Raw genomic sequence first — 21,128 nt, 5'->3', positions numbered from 1 at the left:
GTGTCAGATCCAGGAACCTCTTCCATCTGACGAAACGCATGCTGAGTTGGTCCCAGCGCCACCTGCGCTCGCTGAGGGCGACGCACATGCCAGGCCACATGAACGACGGCCCAGACAGACTGTCCAGAGACAATATTCCCCCAGGGGAATGGTCCCTGCACGCTCAAACAGTCCAGACGTTATGGCGCATATTCGGCAGAGCAGAGATAGACCTCTTTGCGTCAGAAGAGAACTCTCACTGCCCAATATTTTTCTCGAAGCGAGGACGCGCTGGCCCAGGACTGGCCCAACCGCCCGCTTTACGCCTTCCCTCCCGCCTCGCTATTGCCACAGGTAATGCAGAGGATCAGGGAACGCGCCACTCGGTGCTCCTCATAGCCCCGCTGGGAGAATCAAACATGGTTCCCGGAGCTTACGCAGCTGTCACTGACAGCTCCGTGGCCCATCCCAGTGAGAGCAGATCTCCTCTCGCTAGCTCGCGGAACGATCTGGCATCCCCACCCAGAGCGCTAGGTGCTACACGCGTGGGTGATCAACGACTACCCGTCGCTTTGCCAGAAGGAGTAATAAACACCATCATACACGCTAGAGCCCCCTCCACGAGAAGACTCTATGCGTCAAAATGGTCTGTGTTTTCAAAATGGTGCACCGACAGAGACCTGGACCCACGGACATGTGGGGTGTCGCCGCTGCTCGTGTTTTTACAAGAGCTGCTGGATAAGGGCAGATCCCCATCCACGCTCAAAGTGTACGTGGCGGCCGTCGCGGCGTTCGCTGAACCCCTGCACGGCCAGTCACAGGGTAAAAACGAGCTGGTCATCCGCTTCCTCAGGGGAGCTAGAAGGATGAACCCTCCGCACCCCCAACGGTTCCTATCTGGGACCTTTCTATAGTTCTCGAAGCTATGAAAGCCCCCCCTTTCGAACCGCTTCAATCCGTGGATGTGAAACACCTCTCACTTAAAACCGTTTTTCTAACTGCCCTATCATCAGTTAAACGGGTGGGAGACCTTCACGCGCTATCTGTCAGCGCTGCGTGTCTTGAGTTTGGACCAAGTGACTCCAAGGTCATTTTAAAGCCTAGACACGGCTACGTCCCCAAGGTGGTCGGTACTCCTTCCAGAGCACAGATCATTTCCTTGTCGGCGCTACCAGCATCTGATAGCGAACGCGACGCCAATCTCCTTTGCCCAGTCAGAGCACTGAGATTGTATACTGCACGCTCCGCGATCTTTCAGAAGCTCCGAGCAGCTTTTCGTTTCGCTCGAGGGCGCACCAAAGGTCTCGCCGCTCGAAACAGACACTGTCCAGATGGATAGTGGATGCTATTGCTGCCGCGTACGCGTCAAAAGACCTACCATGCCCGCTAGGCATTAAGGCTCACTCCACTAGAGGCATGGCCTCCTCGTGGGCATGGTCCAGCGGGATTTCCATTCACGACATATGTGTGGCAGCGGGCTGGGCTTCCCCCTCCACCTTTGTCAGATTTTACAATCTGGAAGTACCCGCTCTGCAGGCTAAACTGCTAGCGGTTTAATACGCTACAGCTCCCCTGGTGAGCTGCATTAATGGGACACAGTCCACACAGACCGGCACCGCCGCTCTGTCTATGTGCTTATGTACTACACACACACTGGCCCGCACTCTTGCCGGCCAAATATTAATTCCCCACTCACAAGGGCTCCCCCAGGTCCCCCTTAATTCCCTGGGGCTCATGCAGTGGATGCTTGGCGCGCACGGCCGAGGGTTCCCGTAGCGTAAGCTAGCTTACGCAATACGAGAGAACCTCTCGTAAGAGAACGAATCGGTTACTAACGTAACCTCGGTTCTCTCTAGATAAGGGAACGAGTATTGCGTAACCGGCCGTGCTCGCGCCACGAGCGATTTTTCATTCAATGAAAACCAGGGTTCCAGCCTACGAACTACGCTTATATGCACTCTAGTCACGCCCTTTTTGGCGGGCTTTGATGCAGTGAGCGCGCGGACGCCTCTCATTGGATGCGAGTTCGCGCAAGCTTGTCTATAGGCTGCAGCAGTTGCCGCAGAGCAACCAATGAGCTCACTAGCTAGCCCGCTCAAGGTCTGCAGCTGCCGCACTGCGTTGACAATGGATACAAAATTAAGGATAATTTTTTGGCTTCAATATCTCAGAAAAGATTAATCTTTCCCGTAGCGTAAGCTAGCTTACGCAATACTCGTTCCCTCATCTAGAGAGAACCGAGGTTACGTTAGTAACCGATTCGTTTTCACTTAGCCACATAGTGATTAGAAAACAAAAGAGAGATGCAAGTAAGGATTTAAAAAGAGAGTCGAGATATTCCAAATGTTTTCACAGAATAATTAATGGGATATTGTTCATTGATCGGGTGAGATTGCAAGACGGCAGTGTATATTGTGTTTTTCACATTGCAATGGCAAAACAAACAGAAAAATCAAGATCCCGTAAAACACAGAACTTTAACAATGGATGACTGTAGCGTTACGTCATTGCATTATTAAATACTTATGTAGTTGTATCTGTATAACAAAAACTCATATGCATTTACACCTTTGAATGTGGTCAGAATTCATCCCTGGTCACCTCCGAAATGTGGTTTCAGTGCTCAGAACATAATCTGGTCACAATGCATCTTGGGTGCATTTACACCTGGAATTTCATGTGGTCAAGTTCTACCCGATAGAGATCCGATCATCAAAATGTCAAATTAATGCAACAATTACTATTAGTGTAAATGGGGCCTTCGATTTAGTTGTCTCTTCTTATTAAGCTGGAATAGGAGAAAGTATTTTAACATCCAAAACACTTCACAGAAAAAAAGAGTAATTTGGCTATTAACAAATTGTTAATAGCCAAACATGTTTTCAGTCTGGACTCTGTTCTATTGCACAACAAAGGTGATTTAGATTCAAAACAAAAATGAAAAGAACTAAGGAAAACCTATTGTAGTGCTCCTAAACTCTCAAAGTAAACAAAACCACTAAGAGAGGTATTGGTTGGTATGGTGCTGAAGATCTCACAATACGCATCATGGTATTACTTTGCAGCAATGATAGGTTTGTTTACAGTTAATCCCTGTTGGTCATGATGGTCTGTAAGCTTAAGTATATCACTGCAATCTATTTACCATTTAAATAAAAACACTTTAATACCTCCCACAATCTATGGGTGACTCTAATTCTGTTAGACAAAAGGTCAGCTGAGCCTAAAGTGATATCAAACAAAGCAGAGCTACAGTCATAACAAGGGCTTATAGTTACGCTCAAGTAACCCGTGAGAAATATCTATCAAAGGTAAATCTGTGAGGAGAAATTTCCATGTAGAATATGTACATAATTTCAAGACCCTTCCCCTATTTCAAGGGATAAAATACAGAGATGTGTGAGTAGAGAGAACTGTGAACTCACTGGATGTATCTTTTCAGTTCTTGTCCACTGCACATAGACCAGTGATAGCGGTGGAAGGCTGCTTGCACCAGAGGGGCCATCACACTTCCCATAGCTGTCTCGTCACCACAGCGGTTGCCTTGACCGTCATGCTCCATTCCCAGACTACAGAAAATTATTTTACATATGTTACAGCAGTTTTTCTTGAGTGTAGTTTGGTATTTTATGATTTCATAGAAATAACGATAAAGGAGTCTCAGTAAATGAACTTTGAAGTAAAGTTTGCAAGCTGCGTGTGGTGGCAGATGAACATTCAAGCGCATATTGAGCAACATTTCTCATATTTTCCACAAAAATATTTTTTCCAGCGATTGCAGGGAACAAATAGTATAAGATTTGACGTTGTATTTTGTATTTGAGCTCCCGCTTACCCCTACCTCCCCCTCCTCTCACAATTTCATTGTCTGTTGGTTACTACCAGTAACATCACTTGTCGGAACAGTGCTCACACAGGATGACAAGACGTCTGGATTTCAAGGAGTTTTGAAATTTGGTGTCTAGGATGAGTCAGGGCATATCGCAGGAGTGAGCACACATCAATACCATTTGTCTTGAGATTTGAGAAGTTTTGTCGCAGACCAGTTGCAGACCGCTAGTTTACGCTAGACCTAAGAAAGGTTATTTGATTCAGGCATCCACACCAACTAGTCGATCTGGAAAATATGTAGTTTTGCACATCCCTAGTACAAGTAAAGTTAATCAAATAAAAATAAAAATAAATACTTTCATATCAAAAAAGTATATATTTTTCAGAGATTTGAACTCTATCATCTTTACCCATAGCAAATACCCTTGCACTTTCAAACAAACCATGTGATGTACCATTGAAGCATATACACCTGCCAGAAGCAGGTGTATATGTACATATTTTCTATGTACAGTAATTTATTAATTAACAAATTATAAATAATTTAATAAAACATATACAGTACATTGTTCCAATGGAAACAGAAAGGACTGAGGCTTAAGAGGGAATCAACCAGCCTTCTCTCTCTGTGGCTGCCACCCAGACAATGACAATCTCAGAGGCGCTGACATCTCTCTTTGTGAGAATGAAATAAAATTGTATTTCAGAAGGATGGTAGAGAAATGTTTTGTGCCAGAAGTTATTATGTTTTTACCAGTCTTTGTCAAGTACTCTTTGAAAAAATTGGTATAACGGGCTATGAAAGAAAAAGATAAATAGATAGAGGCAGAGAGAGAGACGTTTGAGAGTGTAAATCCTTGGACAATAGTTGCAATATGGAGAGGATGATAAGCTACTTGGAGAGCTACTTTGAGTGTAGGAGGTGAGATTTTGTGAAGCCTATTGAATGTTAGATGTCTACAGACTTTAAGCAACAGTTGTCAAAACAGGGTTTGAAGCTTGCCCACAAAAGAAAACTGATGAGACTGATCAGGCTAAATGCATCTCTTAGTAGGGGATGGCTTACACATAGCTATACGGTAATACCTGCAGAGAGAGTGACCAAGGATTTCTAAGCATGAGCTTAAAACTTCACATGAGTGATGCATGAGTGACTTTGTATCAAGTGGAATAGCAAATACATAATATTGAATCTAGTCGGCCCCATTTACACCTGGTGGCCAGGTGGCCATGTGGCCAGGTGAAACTGAGTTCACACCTGGTTGCTTAAATGCATCTCCTGTGACAACTTGTGTTCGGATTTCGAGGGGAGAGACTCATAATGACATACATCAATCACTATGTCACTGTGTTACTGCATGACATTAAATGTCAGAAAATTTAAAAAGCACAAAAGAAACAGCATGCTGTTTCTCCCAGATGCAGCTAAAATTTAATCTAAGCACAAATGCAAAATTTCAGGCAGAATTATTATTATTATTATTTCAAAGGATTACCTGTATTAGGAGCTTTGGTTGCTTGTGCTTCTCATCTGTGTTGATTTCAAACACATTGAAGGAGATCTGTGAAGCTCTTGTGCTTGTGTATATATATATATATATATGAGTTTTTTTTTGTTTTTTTTTTTCAATAGGACAGTCATTTCCTTTTAAAGCCACTCGTAACCGGCAAAGTTTAAACTCTTGTTTTTGCGCAGCGGTTGATTGACAGGTGAGGGGTGGTGCTTCACTGCTATCCAGGACACATTCAGGACAGATTAGCTTTTACACCTCAAATACGATGTGGTTGAATGTGTTTTTGTGATCTCATCACATAACGTTTTAGACCCCATTTAGACCTTTATTGAGTGCTGACCACATGTGATCGGATCACCTGAAATACATCTAAATACCAGGTGTAAACGGGTCAGTTTCTCTGAGGTTTTGTTATGTTGACTCTTTTATAAATCAATTTATGCTTAGATAAGTTCACTTGTCCGAGGTACTTCAAATAGAGTATTCACCTTAAAAGGAATAGTTCACCAAGAAATGAAAACTGTTATTATGTGCTCAAAATTAAGTTGTGTGTAGTTATCAAAAACTATATGCCATTTTTAAATTTTGACTGTAAACGCTGGCTTAAAAATTCTTCAAAAATACCCTCTGTTGTGTTCCAGAGAAAAACATAATTTGGTTTGAAGTGACATGAGGGTGAAAAAAATATATATATTTGTGGGTGAACTATTCCTTTAAACTTGCAACCTACTAGTTGCTTTTTTTTTTATTAAAATGAGAAACCACAACTAGATCATCTGCTGGAAAACATTTAACAAAATCAAACATCAGCCTGAAATGGCTGAAAAGTCCCTGGTCAAGTTTATAAACCTACACATGTCCTGTCTCATGGGCTACTACAAAGGCAGAAGAAAAACCGTCTTCATGATTGAGGGTGCAGCTGCGGACGGGGTGGCACATCCCGGTGACAGGGGCATATCCTGAGAGTGTTGGGAGAGAGAGTAAGAGAATGTCAAAGACAGGGATTATTTATTCTGTCATAACAGTGCAACATCTTGCCTAGTGACTACATTCTGACAGCTGGCTGGTTGGTGTAATTGTAATATTCTGAGCAGAGTGATGCTGACAACTTTGGCATTCTGAAGAGCTGTCTATCATAATTAGGTAGGAAGTTTTTATTGGTTTCTTTCATTTGGTTTAGCCTATTATCTGGAGTTATGGTGACAGATAATGACCTAAAATAATAATAACTTACATCCATACATGAAATAGGATTATTCGAAAAAGGAGGGGAATCAGGTTTAGTCTTTCCTAAAAAGGTGTCAATATGGAGCAGAAAAGATAAACATCCCGGTTACTGTCGTAACCTCCGTTCCCTGATGGAGGGAACGAGAAATTGTGTCAATGAAGTGACCTTTTCGCTCTAAGTTTTCTCTCCATAGAAATATTGATTCAGCTGGGGCCTAAACAATGCTCATAAAATGTACCGGGGAAGGCGTTCTTTTCCGTTCCTATTCTTTCAGGAAGAAAAGACCCCACGGATAAGGCCACACCCTGCCCTGGAGAGGAGGGGAGGGTAAAAAGTAGGCAAATACACCATACAGGCCCAAAGGACGGACATGGGAGAGGTGCGGTGGTAAGTTCTGCAATTTGTAGGGGGCAAATTGTATAACACAGCAACCGGGGCAGAGATGGCTCTGCCAAGGGAGACGCGGGTCTACCACAAGGAAGGTGGAGGTGGTGTCGTGGAAGATGCATCACAGGAGGTTAATAAGAAAACAGAAAAACTGTGGAGCACTTACCCCCGAACAGGCTCTGCCCTGAGTGATCATGTTAACCACATCGGGCGGTAGATCAGTTAGGTCTGCCATGTCCCATCCACGGACCAGACCTGGAGATTCCAGAGACCTGGGCGTGGGTGCCAGAGGGTGCCCCGTCCCTTAGAAAGCGGGACTTTCTTCAGGGGAATTCGCCAGGGAGGAGCTGTCGTGGGGAGTGTGAGGTCTGAGAACCAGGTCTGAGTGGGCCAGTACGGAGCACGAGGGTGACCTGTTCCTCGTCCTCCCTGACCTTGCACAGAACCTGGTAGTGCAAGGTGGCTCACTGGGAGGAACGCATATTTGCGCAGCCCTCGAGGCCAGCTGTGTACCAGCACGTCTGTGCTGAGGGGAGCTCCCATTAAGGCATACCAGAGGGGGCAGTGGGAAGATTCTAGGGAGGCAAACAGGTCTACATGTGCCCTGCCCAATCGACTCTAAATCAGCTGAATCTCCACTCTCCTCTGAGCGTTACCTGCCGTGACAGAACATCTGCTGTGACGTTGAGCCCAGAATGTGAGTGGTGTGCAGCGACCTGACTCAAGAGTAGGAGGCGACGGGCGAGTTGTGACATGAGACGGGAGCCTTGGTGGTTTATGTAGTCCACCTTCGAGGTGTTGTCTGTCCAGATCAACACGTGCTAGCCCTGAATCAATGGCCGTAGCCTACGCAGGGCGAGCAGTATCACCAGCAACTCAAGGCAGTTGATGTGCCAACGCCGGTGAGGTCCTGTCCAGGAGCCAGGACAAGCCGAAGGGGAGGACATTGTACTGATCTGCCCGACCATCGAACATGAACCATAGGAAGGGACTGTTTTGAGGTAAAATCAAGACGTCATTCAGGTCTACTGCCACGAAACCAATCTTGATGCCGGATGCACGACAAAATGTGGTTCTGTAACAGCATCTTGAACGGGAGTCTTTGCAATGCCTGTTTCAGGAATTGCAGGTCCAGGATTGGCCGCAATCGCCATTCTTGGGAACAATGAAGTAAGGGCTGTAAAAGCCGCTCTTCATCTCGGCTGGAGAGACAGGCTCTATCACATCCTTCCGTAAAAGGGCGGCGACCTCTGCGTGCAGAACGGCGGTGCTCCCGTGGAACCGGGGTGGACGCCTGGCGAATTGCATAGCCGAGTTGGATGGTTCTGGCCAGCCAGCGTGATGGTTTGGGATGTGATAACCATGCACCCAAGCTCCGGGCACTAAGGGAAGGATTGCTTCCAACATTCCTTGGAGTGGGGAGTCGCAGCAGGGAAGCAGGAGAGCCGTGTCGGGGAGTGGGGCTTCGACCCAATGAGGGAACGCTGAGGGACACTCCAAGCACTTACCTTGCTTTGTGCGTCTGGCCCAAGGCGGGCTGTTGACTGAGGAGGAGGGCCTCTCAGGGCGGACGGCCGGGGATGTAGTTTGTGTGGTGCAGCCAGGCATGAGAAGGCGGGGGCCACGTTCGTGATACCAGGGCTCGGTGTTCGGTGCCAGTGGGGGCGGTGACAGGAAACGTCGGCGATGTAACCTTAGGAGAGAGTAGACTGCTCTTTTCTTAACAATGTGGGTACCGCAACCCATGCAGTGAGAACATTAACCATCCACGAATGCTTCCTTAACGTGGCATTGGTCCAGACACATGAGGCAGTGTTTGTGACCGTCAGAGGCAGAAAGGTAATAACCACATCCAGGAAAAGATGCATCGTCAACGTCACTGTGCACACTCTTATAGAGAAATATATACTCTTTCAAAGTGCTGTCGAAGCGACCAGGGGTGTAGTCTGCAGCGGAGTGCAGATGGAGAGAGACCACTGGAAAACGCCGTAAATCCAACAGCAATCGCTCTGAGAGAGAGAGAAGGTGGCGATGAGCAGACGACTTCAGCTAGCTGTAGTGTGACCACTTGGCTCCGAAGAAAAAATCTGAATGAACTTGCCTGCTGGCCTCCCTTTTATACCCGTATGTTGGGAGTAATGGCATGCAAATTCAACTCACCAATACTCATTGGTCTTTTCTTAAAGATCTAAAGGTGTTTCGCGCTCTCAAGTTCAACCCCTAGTGTCACTTAATCGACACAATGTCAAGTGAGTGACAGAAGAGGAACAATGTCTACCCACCATCTGTCATAGCTCTACAATCCTTGTAACTGATTATAAAATTATATTTTTATTATATTTGACAAAGACAGACACTTTGTTTAACAAAGACAGATAAAAAATACAGAATAATAGAGAAATTATATGCAATTTGTTAAGTTTGTCATTGACAATTTTAATGAAATTTTAGGGGAAGCCATGCTTCCATGTAGTCTTTAAGCAATTGGCACTGCTTAAAAGTGAATATGAACATATTACATTTTTTACATTAGGCCCCAGGTCTTTTCAACAGGTCAGTGTTTGAGGGCCCAGTTTGCATTGAACATTTTTATTCAAAGTATTATTCAAAGTGCATACCACTGCTTGTTACTCTAAAAGTTTTAATTAATTATCATGGATTTGAAACAAGGTAGCCAAACCACCCGCTGTATAGGCAGATGTTGTTCTAAAAAGATATAGGTATGGACACACAAATCTGGTATTGGTGCATCGCTATTTTTTTCCAATTACTTTCCCAGTTGCTTAGATTACAGATGAGGATTTTTTTAGATATATATGTTTAGATATGTATTTTAACAACAGAACATTTTAAAATATTTCCATGATATAACAAATTTTCTTGACTTTTACAGGCCTGGGAATCACAATTTTAAATGTTTTCAATGATGGGCCGCTGCTTCAGCGGCCCATCTGAATCCTTGGACAACAAAATCTTTTCATAGTCTGTGGTTATGTAAGTGTTTCTTGTATCTTTGCTATCCTTTTAGAATGGAACTTTTTTCTGTCTACAGACAAGCTTGTACACCAACCATCATTCTGTCAGACTTTCTTACAGCACTGATGTGGTGCTGACAGAAATCCATAATGACTCTGAGTGAGAGAGTGGGTATTAGAGAGAGAAAGAGACAGTGAGAGAAAGACTGGCCTTTTTCAAAGCATAAACAGATATTTAAGAACTAAGATTTTGTGCGTAGAAAAAGCTATGGGACATGACAAGGGCCAAAATGATTTAAAAGTCAAGGGCATGTAAAGAGAAAAAACAGTCACAGCAAAAGGTTAAAGAGGAGATCATCTAACCCTGCATGCCAGTGGGGCCGAAGCCTTGCCGGGTCAGAAAGATGGCATGGTCGTGATACTCAGAGTGTTTTGGATCTTCTTTCTGCTGGACGAAGGCCCAGCGGCACACGTTCTCCAGGCTTCGTGAAGGGTTGCCAAGCTCAATGAGACTGATTGACTTAAAAAAAGAGTAGACACTCATTAAGGCTTGGTTTACTGAACACTTTCAGCAGTCATTCATTAGTCTAAAAAGAGCAGTAAACTGTCAGTGATTACTGTATTTTAGATAAAAGTCTTATTTATTTGTAGTAAAGAGAGTAGTCAACACTCTCAAAGTAGTCTCTGAGCATTCTAGGACCTGCTCTCGGCACTACTGTTTAGAGTTTTCAATTTTAAACTACATTGCAACAAATTCCAATGCCATTTTGCTATTGCTGTTTTGTTTTTTTCTATACCAGGTTTCAGCTATCCAAATAACAAGGACTCGGAGTCAAAAAAATCTACATTTAAATGGGTCAAATCATTAAAAAGAAAGAAGATACTATTATTCAAGTTACTATTAGGACTGTCCTTCGATTAACCACGTATGACATGATACGTTGTTTAATTAATCAGATTAATTGCAAATAATCAAAAATGTTGATATCTGTACAAAAATCTCCAAATTGAGGAAGTCAAAGACATTCCGACTTCATTTACATCTGAAATTAAGATGCGCCTTGGGTGATCCGATAACATTTGGTCAGGCCAGACACGTCGTTTACACCTGGTCGCTTTCATGCGTTTCCCGTGACCACATGTGTTCGGATTTCTAGGGGAGGGTCTCTGATTTTACGATGACAAACATCAATCACTATGTCAGTGTGATACTGCATGTTAATAAATTGCAAAAAATAATAGAAGACAAAGAATAAAAGCATAAAAATGGCACATTGTTTCTCCTAGATACATTTAACATTTAATCTAAGCAAAAACACAAAACTTTTAGAGCAGAATTCTTGATTATTTTAATGGAGTATCTGTGTTAAATAAGCTACAGATGTGTGTGCTTGTCATCTGTGTCTCTGCATGTTGTTCTCAGACACACTGAAGACCTGTAAAGTTCTCGTGTTTGTATGTGTATGTTTTTTGAAATTTTATGAATGGGCCAATTATTTAATTTTAAAACTGCTCCTAATTGGCAAAGTTTAAACTCTTGTTTTAGCATAACATTTGATTGACAGGTGAGAGGTTGTGCTTCGCTGCTGTCCGGTATGCATTCACGATAGAGTTTTCGCCGCCAATGCGATGTGGTCACATGCATTTTTAACTACCTCCATATGTGTTTTTTTATCCACAAAATGTTCTGCACCCCGTTTACACCTGTATTAAACTCTGGGTATTTGCAATCAGATCACCAAAATGCATCTTAATACAAGGTGTAAATAGAGTCTACATTATTTTCTACATTATTATCTACATTATATAGATGAGTAAAGCATCTATTTTTCTTTTTTAAAAAAGAAGCTTTATAATTCAATAAATATATGATTATTTCCATATAATTGAACATAAGCCTATCACTGGCATATAGGTCCACAGCAATTGGTTTTACCATCAATATTGTCAAACTGTCCTAAGGCTGTTCACTCGGAAAGTGGTCTTCCAATACACTCCATTTGCACAATCTTTCAATTATCAGCCTATGAAAAAATGCATCACATTAATGTTTTATCCATTGCGTTGCATCTCATTATTTGTCAGTGTCGTGCCATGACACTAACATTTTTAAGATGGTGTGTCAAGTAAAAAATACTTATGAATCTACACAACCCCTACATTCTGTTACACATTATCAAGCTTTTTTTAACACAAGAGCACGTCCTGTGTGAACAGCTACTTACTTATTCTGTGCTGCTCACTTTTAGTTAGTGTGTTTTATTTTGTGATCCTGTCAAAATATGAGGAAGGTTTCGCAAAGAGGAAGTAATTAAAGGATGGGCCAGAGACAAGTAGTGTATATTGGACCAAACACAAACCCTCAACCCAATTCTGCCTTTATGTGCTCTAGGAATTGTCCTACTTCCCTCTCCTAAAGATGCAAGTGCTTTGTTGACGTTAAACATGAACGATGGCAAGTTCATTCTTGCATTTTTCTTGGGGAACATTTATTTTGACACCTTAATTTATTATCTGGGTAAAAAGTGCATAGAAAGCACCAGTTACTTATTTACGTAAATATGATAGAAACAGCAAGCAATAACAAGGTAGCTGCACTTGGAAGAATCAATAAAACCTATAATTTACTACAGAAACGGTACTCTCCTCTTCCTTGTTAATGTTTTCGTCTCCTCACAACTCGGAAATCAAAATTATCTCAGAGTTTGCCAGTCATAATTATGACTTGAGGGGGTATTCTTGTGTAACTTCATAGTAGGAAACTCGTATTTACAACTATAATTTCTGGTGGAAGGCAGCATTCGTGTTGTTACTCATTTCATATAAGGTGAAGGTATTTAGCAACTCTAAAAGGCACAGCATGTATAAAATGTAATGGGCCTTCAAACAATCGGAAAGAGGGCAAAATATTTATTTTATTATGAGTGTATTTGGTTAAACGTGGCGCAATATACCTTATATAAAATTATGATGGCCCCTTTAAGACTTAGAGAGGACTTGGAATGTTGTAATGATAGCGATATTCATTATTCAATAGTCCTTACCTTAGCATAGCCGAGCATGATCATCCTTACGAGGACCACGTTAATGTGCACACCTAATGACTCATCATGGTAGATCTCATTCACCTGTAATCATAAAAGTTGGAACAATAAATTAATATCCCATTAACTCAATCAAATAGAAGAACAAAACATTGATTCTGCCACAAATCGGGACCAGGATAACAGGCAAGGAAATAAGTTGCATCATCCTCCATCTAGACATCTATGACAGCTACTGATTAGATCAACACTGAGGACTGCAGAAAACTTTCTGCACCTTCACTGTGATTGACAATGAGCAAAATAGAGCAAAGATTTCGCTACAAGAACACAGAAATAAAGAAAGGAAGAGGAAATGAGATCTCAAGCTTGTAAGGGCAGCTCTCTGAAGCATATAAGGCTTTTGAGGCATGACTTGGGCTACGGTTGGCAAGGAAAAGGCTATGAAAGGTTGGCAAATGAAAAGGCCCTAGTGTTGAGCTGGTCATACAGAGGCCTTTTACAGGTTCAGATGTTTTTCCTTCCCCTCCTAGCTAAGAGGCAGCTATGTGAGGTTGAAAGGAGAAGCACTGAGTTTTGGAGGCACAGTTTTGCTGCTTAAATGCAGGTGAAGTGCTGTACCAAATACCTACATTCAAAATGTTACCACTGTTTAATCGATTCTGGACCTTTTTTCAAGAACTGGCCATATGTAATAGCATATGTACCCGACTAACATTTAACTAGAGTCAACTAGAGTCATGTAATTTAAAAGGTTAATCACCCTAAAATTAACATTCTCTCATCATTAGGGGTGGGGGTGGGGGTGGGGGGGGGGGTATTTTATATTGTGTATATTGTATACTGTATTTGTATATTATTAGTTGTATATTTTGTTATGAGTAAATTAGATGTTTATTGTAGATTGATACATGTCTCATCACTGTATTGACTGCTATGTTGCTTGGAAATGCACCCAAGACTTTCACCCACTTTTGCACATGTGTATATGGTTGAGTGACAATAAAGTGGTTTGATTTGATTTCTTTATTCAGCAGAACCATGTGTGTCCATGAGAAGAATCATCTCGGTTTACTTAACTGTAACCCTAGTTCCCTGAAAAATTAGAACAAGATGCTGCGCTGATTTAGCGCTTTGCGTAAGTCTTTTAGGAGTGATGAGCTGTGAATATGTGTGGAATTTATAGCCTCTGCTGGTGATATCATCAGGATGCACCGGTACCAGTGACTATAAATAGATGCGCCACAGGTGCAGTCTCAGTGTGGCAATGAAGCGCAGCATCTCGTTCTGCTTTTTCAGGGAACAAGGGTTACAGTTAAGTAACCCGAGACGTTCCCTATCAAAAGCTACACTTTGATTCTGCGCTGATTTAGCGCTTTGGGAATGAGAATACCCACGCAAACATGCTGCAGAGGGACACCTCCTGACAAAGCTTTAGAGGAAGCGACCCCCCTGGTAGAATGAGCCCTGATACCTACTGGCGAAGCTTGACCGCGCACCTCATAGGCCAGGGCAATAGCATCCCTCACCCAATGTGACATTGTTTGTTTAGTGCCGGCTGCCCCACTGTTACGGCCCCCATAGCAAATTAATAGTTGCCCTGACTTACGCCACTGGCTAGTGCGGTGGACATAAGTCTGAAGGGCACGGATTGGACACAGTCTATGAAATTTCTCCTGATCCGGCGTTTTAAACGGCAAGAGTGAACGGATGTACTGCAGAGAAAGGAACCTTAGGTAGGTAGTCAGGATGAGGATAAAATATTGCTTTAGCCATTCCTGGGGCAAAATCTAAGCAGGATGGCAAGACAGACAGAGCCTGAAAATCCCCAATTCTTTTTAAAGAAGTAATCGCCATAAGAAAAAACATCTTGAGAGCCAGAAGCTTATCAGACGCTGATTTAAGAGGTTCAAAGGGGGTCTCAACCAGACCCACAAGGACAATCGCTAAGTCCCATGAAGGGTTCCTGGTCCTAACAGGAGGTCTCAATCGCATGGCCCCATGAACGAAGCGAGCGAGCAGAGGATGTTTCCCCAATGTCATCCCGTCAATCAGGGCGTGGCAAGCCAAAAGAGCGACCATATAAACCTTGCAGAAAGTCCACAACTGAAGCAATCTGGCAGTTAACTGGATCTGTATTATGTGCTGTGCACCATCTTTCAAAAACACCCCATTTATTGTCATAACTTCTTCTAGTAGAAGGAGCCCTAGCATTCAGAATGGTCTTGATAACTTCAGGTGAAAGCCCAGTGTCACTCAGTTGGTACCCTTCCAGAGCTCGGGCCGGGGATGAATTATTGTCCCCTGCGCCTGAGACAAAAGGTCCCTCCTCTCCGGAATCGCCCAAGGCGAGCCGTCGAGGAGAGACATTATCGCCAAGAACCATACCCTGTTCAGCCAACGCGGCGCTATCAGTAAGAGGCAGAACCTTTGCAGGCAAACTCTGACCAGAACTCCCAGGAGCGCACACAGGCACATTTTGGGCCATGTATCCGCCATTGCGTCCTGACCCAGGGGGGCTGGGTGACTCAGAGAGAAATAGAGGGGACATTGTGCTGTCTGCTGGGAGGCGAAGAGGTCCACTTCTGCTCTGTAAAATCTCAACCTGATTTGTCTCACTACCTTGGGGTTGAGTTTCCACTCCCCGTCTGTATTTTCTGTCTGGACAGTAAATCCGCTCCCACATTCAGGGATATAAACTGCTCTGATTGACAGGAGCTTGCCCTGGGCGCAAAGGAGAATCTGCTGTGCCAGTCTGTTTAGCTGGCGTAACCGTAGACCTCCTTGATGGTTTATGCAAGAGACTGCCGCTGTGTTGTCCACCCGCACCAGGACATGGCGGCCTCTCAGATACTGGAGGAAGTACTTCAGGGCCAGAAATACAGCCAACAACTGGAGACAGTTGATGTGCCAATCGAGCTGATGACCCTCCTATTCCCCTTGAGCTGGACGACCACTTAAGACCGCTACCCAGCCCGACAGGGAGGCGTCTGTCGTTAGCAACTTGCGACAGCAAGACACACCTAGAATGTGACCCAAGGTGAGGAAGCGGGGTCTAAACCACATAGAGAGGGTACGTAGATTGTGGTGCGTAACCCTTATCTGCATTAGGGGACTGACCCTTGGATGAAATCCCCTGGCTTTGAGCCACAACTGAAACGGTCTCATGTGCAGAAGGCCCAAAGGAATCACTTGAGGACGCAGATGCCATGAGACTTAGTATTCGTTGATACTGAAGAACAGTGCAATCTTGGCCAAGCCTGACTTTGCTCAGGGTATTCTGAATGGTCTCGATTCAAGTGGGAGACAATTGTGCCTAAATCATGATCGAATTCCATACGATCCCCAGATACGTAGTTTTCTGAGTTGGAGAGAGAACGCTTTTCTTGTCGTTGGGTCTCAAATCCAGAGAAACAAGATGAGCTATATGATATTCCTGTGCAAATAGTGTGAAGCTGACAATGTGCTTAAAGTTCTAGCCTTGTGTTTTGCTCCTTGAGTGTAAGGTTTTGCTAATTGTGGGAAAAGTTACATTTTAGTGTGTAAGCAATCGTAAAAAACTGTAAGAATGTGAAATGTCAGAATAATAGTAGAGAGAATTATTTATTTCTGCTTTTATTTCTATCATCACATTCCCAGTGGGTCAGAAGTTTACATACATTTTGTTAGTATTTGGTAGCATTTACTTGGTTCAAATGTTTTGGGTAGCCTTCCACAATCGTCTCACAATACGTTGTTGAATGGTTTTGCATAAATCATGGCAGCATCAGAGCAGCTTTAAACTTGTCATATAAGCATATTTGATTTTATATTTTATAGCATAATGGCCATCTCAGTTGTTGCAACGTAATTGATGTATAAATGCATGCCCACTGAATACCATAAATCTGTTTGAAAATTTACCTGAATGTATTTTGATCAGTGGTTCTCCACCCTTTGACATCAAGGCCCCCACTGCCAGAGAAAATATTCGAAGGCCTTCCATGTAAGGTATTTTTTATTATTATAAGATATTTCCTCTATTTCTACTGGTATGATGGCGAAGCCTGTTTTCAAGTTTTAAAGGAGACCTATTATGCCCCTTATTACAAGATGTAATATAAGTCTCAGGTGTCCCCAGAATATGTCTGTGAAATTTCAGCTCAAAATACCCCACGGATCATTTATTATACCATGCTATAAATGCCTCTTTTTGGGTGGAATCAAAAACACGCTGATTTTCTGTGTCTCTTTAAATTCAAATGAGCTGCTGCTCCCCACCCCCTTTCCGGAAGAGGGCTGTGCCTTTACAGCTCGTGCTTCGATACTACAGAAACAACAAATCAGAACAAATATGACTGACAGCGTAAATACCGGAGTTCAGCCATAATAATAATAAACCAAATCGCTGAGTGAACACTGGCGCGTTTTAACTGCCGCTGCTCTCCGATTAATTTTCCATATGATGACCATATGTTATTATATAAGGAATCTATTCTTAATGCAAAATCTGACCATTATAATAATCTAATCAGGTCTGCTAAGGGCAATACTAGATCTCTCTTCTCTACTGTAAATAACTTTTTTCGGTCCCCTGATACTCTTCCAGCTCACATGCAATCTACAGCTTATTGTAACACTTTTTTTACCTTTTTTAAGGATAAAATCTCTAGCATTCACCAGCAATTGAATGCCATGAGTAATGTAGCTTGTAGTTCAGTTTACCCAATTTCTCATGAACCTCCCCAAATTACTCTTATGAGTTTTGATCTCCCGACAGATATCGAAATATCCAATTTTATTTGTTATTCTAAATCATCTATTTCTCAGCTAGATCCTCTCCCCACATATTTGGTTAAAGCTTGTTTACCTTCCCGGCTCCCCATTATAACTACAATTATTCACGCATCTCTTATTTCTGGGTGTGTCCCATCATCTTTTAAAACTGCTGTGATCAGTCCTATACTGAAGAAACTGGTTCAGACCCATAAAATACTTGAAAATTACCAACCTATCTCCAATTACCATTTCTTTCAAATTTTTTTAGAAAGGATAGTTGCTTCTCAGGTCCACACACATCTTCTAACTAATAACCTTTATGAACAGTTCCAGTTAGGTTTCCGCTCACATAACAGCACTGAAACTGCTATGTTCAAAATCATTAATGATCTGTAAATCTCAGCTGTTGCAGGACTTCTGTCAATACTCATTCTTCTTGATTAAAGTGCAGCCTTTGACACTATCTCACAAAACATAATTTTAGAGAGATTAGCATCCATTGGTATTAGCGGCACGTCTCTTGCTTGGTTTAAATCTTATCTCTCTGGTCGCACTCAGTTGGTTAAATTGAAAACAATTTGTTCACAGTGCTCTCCAGTCACTACTGGTGTTCCACAGGGATCTGTCTTGGGACCTTTATTATTTATAATATATTTTCTACCTCTTGGCAATATTTTTAGGAAATTTGGAATCCACTTTCACTGCTATGCTGATAAGACCCAGCTCTATATTTCCACCCAACCAAATTCTTCTCTCCCACCGTCTTCCCTTCATAACTGTTTACTTGAAATACAATCATGGTTTTCTTGTAACTCTCTCAAACTCAATAGTAATAAAACTGAGGTTCTTCTTGTAGGTACTATGTCGAATCTTGCCAAATCAAAAAGTTTTGCTTTGTCCATTGACAATTCCACTGTACTTCCTTGTTTGAAAGTTAAGAGTCTGGGTGTCATGGGTGACATGGAATGGACATACATTCACTGGGTTCTGGATAGCACTCTTTCTTTTGAAGCACATGTAAATAATATTACCCGGTCTGCTTATTTCCACTTGTGCAACATATATCATCTTCGCCCCTCCCTCTCAATTCAAAGCACTGCCACTCTCGTACATGCTTTGGTCACGTCCCGCTTGGATTATTGTAATTCCTTTTTATTTGGTCTACCACAAAAACTTCAGTATAAATTACAGCTGGTACAAAACTCGGCTGCACAGATTATTTCAAAAACTTCTAACTGTGCCCATATAACTCCTATTCTTCAACAACTTCACTGGCTCCCTGTTAAACTTCGTATTGATTACAAGATTCTGTTATTGACCTTCAAGGCTCTTCATAGCCTAGCACCTTCCTATCTTCTAGATCTTATTCATATATATTCTCCTACCTGCACTCTTAGATCCTGTTCCTCTCTCTCTCTTGTGATATCTTCTGTTCGTCTGACTTCTATGGGGACCAGATCATTTAGCAGTGCTGCTCCACAACTCTGGAACTCTTTACCGCCAGATATCCATAATTGTGATCGTCTTTCCACTTTCAAGTCCCTCCTCAAAACCCACCTTTTTAAATTAGGTTTCTACAAATAACTCTTATTTATGACTGTATATATTCCTATGATAATGCAAATTTTTATATGTGATTTTAGGTTTTTGTCTTTTCTTATTGTAAACTTGATTATGTCTGTAAGGTGTCCTTGAGAGTCTTGAAAGGCACCTATAAATAAAAGTTATTATTATTATTATATATGTATGAATATATATATGTATATCTGGTCTCCGTGAATACAATCAGAGACAATGGTACCTGACAGTAAGCGTTTTCGTGAATACAATCAGAGACAATGGTAACTTTAGCTGCATTAGCTGTGGAATCAGCTAACAAGCACATTCGGAAAGGCGATTTGCAAACATTCACAAAATATAAAGTGCGATACTAACATCTTTATGATATAAAGCTGGAACACGAACAGTTGGTACTGATCCATGCTTGAGAATAAAAAAATTGAAAATTCTGCTTTATATTGACACTCATTCACAAAGCAGTGATGTGTTAATTATTTGCACAAACATACAAAGATTTTTACAAAACTTGTCCACTGCGTCTTCAGCATGGAAAAAGAATGGCGGACTGTGTGCAGATCACTTAGGGCAGGATCTATGATAATAGGGTGATAACACTGTGCGAGTGCTTCGTCAGTGCCATTATTATTTTGGGATTCTATCAGGAGATATAAGTTATTTTAAATTGCTTTATCTTTCACCCATTCATGGACCATGCAGGGGTTCTGGTTTTTCAGTACAACCAAGCACATAGCATAAAGGAATGATTTTGAACTAATATCGGCTCCATTTAGAATTTCCCTTGTGTTCCCCCCACGGCTCATGCTGGGGAATGAGTTGGTCAAGGTAATGCTTTTGTTCCGTGTGGTTGTTACGCGCTATCCTGGTACTAAACATTGTTCCCCCATTAAATGCTGTGACCTGTTTAGTGTCTAACCCATTTTTTTCGGTACACTAATTTAGCCCAGATCCTCCGTATATTACACTGGTGAATAAGCAATGAATATTTTTAGCTTGAGTGTTGCCTCTGTCTCCATGACTAAGGGTCTTGGGGCATGCGTAATATAACTCAATGTACAATAAAAATAGGTCTACACACGAGCCTACAGGATTGCTGTGTAACGAAGGATGAGCCCCCATTCAGTGAACGAAATTGGACTGTTTAAATATATAAGTTTTTCTCCTATTTCCCCTTCGGTCAGTATCAGAATGAGTTCGCCGTTGTACGCGCCTCGAACGTCCGACAACCAGAATATGGTTACGTTTTCCCCCGCAGTTGCTTCCTGAATTCAGCCTTTGTCTCTATGACCAAGAGTCTCGACATATGCGTAACAAGATTTGATGTTCATCAAAGCACAAGTTTACACAAAGACACAAGGTGAGCATAAGCACAACATGTTTTCCCCCCCATAAAGAATGCTGGGGCTGTTGTGGCAAACCAGTTTTCCCAAATAAACATTTCCCCCAATGTTCATACCTTTTTCCCCATTCAAATACCAGGGAAAAGGTTTATTCTGTCAGTGTCCCTGCTGCAAAGGCATCTCAGGGCACTCATCTTTTAAAAACATTATCAAATTCCCCTAAACCAGCCTCAGTATTAAAGGATCGAAGGTTTCCCTCCACTGTACCGCTGGTTCAGGGGCAGTCACCAAAAATAGGCCAAATGTGCCATCTAGTGGTTACAGGTCGTGCTGCAGGCAAAATCCATGCATTAATCGCTCTGTCTGCCCATCTGTCAGCTTGGCAGCAGTTGAAGGGCATTTTGAACTAGGTACTTCGAATGATAAAGCATGGTTATGTAATTAATTTCAGGTGAACTCTGCCGGTGTTCAACGGGGTTGTTCCGACAGAAGTT

The 21,128-nt window shown here is 42.4% G+C and overlaps 1 pseudogene; it reads right to left on the bottom strand.

Moving 5' to 3' along the window:
- Positions 1 to 21,128, bottom strand: part of LOC127642881 (A disintegrin and metalloproteinase with thrombospondin motifs 3-like) — a 216,424-nt pseudogene that overhangs the window by 82,376 nt on the left and 112,920 nt on the right.

The sequence above is a fragment of the Xyrauchen texanus genome, chromosome 4, assembly GCF_025860055.1.
Source record: "Xyrauchen texanus isolate HMW12.3.18 chromosome 4, RBS_HiC_50CHRs, whole genome shotgun sequence".
Classification (NCBI taxonomy): domain Eukaryota; kingdom Metazoa; phylum Chordata; class Actinopteri; order Cypriniformes; family Catostomidae; genus Xyrauchen; species Xyrauchen texanus.
Note: the sequence above shows the minus strand (reverse complement) of the source record. Positions and strands in the feature narration are given on the sequence as shown.